Here is a 2,316-nt window from a genome sequence, read left to right as displayed (position 1 = left end):
AAGAAATTGGATAATTTCCCCACCCCAGCAGGACCTTCCAAGTTTGAAAATCACATCCATAAACCAGGTATTTGTGGCTCCCACCTATCACCCTGGCCTCTCAGAAGGTGGAAGTCAGGAGGACAGCAGTTCAATACCAGCCAAGGCAAAAAGGTCACTATGACTCTCATCATGACAGAAAAGGCTGGCTGTTGTAGTATGGCCCCTGTCATAGATTGGGAAATGGAAATAGAAGACTTGCAGTCCAGGCCATCTGGGAGCAAACTGTGAAACCCTATCTAAAACCTTAACTTGGGCCCAAAAGGGGCTGGAGTTTAGCTCAGATAGTAGGGTGCCTGCCGAACAAACACTAAGCCCTGAGTTTAAACCCCAACACCACCAAACAACAACAAAAACTAAATATGTAATAATATCATTGAAACAACAGATAAGAATCTGAAAACAGAAGTTGTGTACAGCCCTGCTCTGTGTCCCTCACAATCCCCAGTCCCTGGATTCTACCTCAAGGTTGGTTAGAGCCCTGTCTAGGCTTCTCTGTTTCTTCCTGGCCTGTCATGTCTATGTGTGCAGCTCCTGGAGCTTGCACTCAGGGCTTGGGTGCCATCCCTGGGCTTCTTTTGCTCCAGGCTGGCACTTAGCACTTTGAGCCACAGCTCAGTCTCTGTTTTTGTTTTTGTTTTTTCTGAGTAGTTTATTGGGGTAAGAATCGCATGGATTTTTTTGTCCAGGCTGGTTTTAAACTGTGATCCTTAGATCTCAGCCTCCTCATTAGCTAGGATTATATACATGATCTACCCCGACTGGGCTGTCATATTTTTTTAATTTAGAAATTTATTCTGTTTAATCCACAAGCTTTATATAGCTTTAGTTTTAAAAAAAAAACAAACAAAAACAAATAAACAAACAAAAAAAAACCCAGTGAATCCAAGACACTATTTCAAAATTCGGGCCCGTCCAACGTTCCAAATATAAGAGCTCTGAAAAAAGTTATATATACCAAACTGGAAGAACAAGACAAAAATTATGAGTGGAGTCGTGACATATCATGAAACAAAATTTTATAAAACTGAAGGATCCTTCCTGGAACCAGTTAATTGCCTTTACAAAAGAGAAAAAAACAATCGGAACAGAGTAGAATGAATCCAGAGTTCTGAATCAACTTGTTACACACATTAAACCCACAGTGTCCTGGCAAACAACAAGCTTGCATTTGTCTTATTCTAGAGCTCAAATCCTGATTCTTTTCAGCAGAGACTCCACAGGCAACAGGAAAGGTTGTGGCATTAAAATACTCATTTATACTTTTGTGGTAGTTTAACAGTGGTCTTATCTCTGGCAAGCTTTCAAACCATGACAGGTGGAAGCATAACTTACATGGGTGTTAAGAGTCAAGAAAAAGTAAAGAAGCAAAAAGAAAGAAGGGAGGGCCGGGAGTTTGGCCTAGCGGTTAAAGTGCTTGCTTAGCATGCATGAAGACCTGGGTTCGATTCCTCGGTACCACATATAGAAAAAAGCCGGAAGTGGTGCTGAGGCTCAAGTGGTAGAGCTCTAGCCTTGAGAAAGTCCAAGGACAGTGCTCAGGCCCTGAGCTCAAGCCCAGGACCGGCAAAAAAAAAAAAAAAAAAAAGAAAGAAACAAAAAGAAAGAAGGGAGACAAAAAAAAAAAACCACCCTCTGGAATAACCAGGAGCATTCTGGGCTGTCATTTTTAACAGCTGCTTCCTCTAAATGACGTTTCATTGGGTCCTTTCCTTCGATTTCTTTCTACTCAATAGGTAAGTTTGCATTGGAGATTTTTAAATGCAGAGATCTTTCTCCTTTAAAGTGAATCCTTCAACTGACTACATTTAAAGCAAAAAATATACAGTGGGAAGGGATTCGAGTGTGACCCCTTAAATGTGTCATGGTGGTATAGTGATTGGTTTTGAGCCGAAAGCTGTGATCTTTCTGCTTTCCCTTGCATCACTTTTCTGGGCACAAGTTACTTGAGCCTCCATTTGTATCAGGGCTTCCCAATTCTATAAAGAGACAGGACAACTCTTACCCACTGCAGGCCAGACTCTTAATCTTTTTGATGGAGAAAGCACCCACAGTGGGAGGCAGGATGAATCTTAGGTTTACTTCATAGGATTTCACGTCTTCCCGTGAAGCTGGTTATCTAATATCAGTGTGATTATTGGTCCCCCAGCCATAACAGAATGGCGGGTAGAGAAAAGCAGCGGGAGGTTCCTTTTATTTTGAACTTCCTCCTATACAAATGTATGTTGATATATTTTTTAAATTGCACAAACAAAGCTGGGTGTAGTGGCTCATGCC

This window comes from Megascapheus bottae, chromosome 16 (assembly GCF_031878675.1).
Source record: "Megascapheus bottae isolate mThoBot1 chromosome 16, mThoBot2.hap1, whole genome shotgun sequence".
NCBI lineage: Eukaryota > Metazoa > Chordata > Mammalia > Rodentia > Geomyidae > Megascapheus > Megascapheus bottae.
This window is presented reverse-complemented; position numbering follows the sequence as displayed.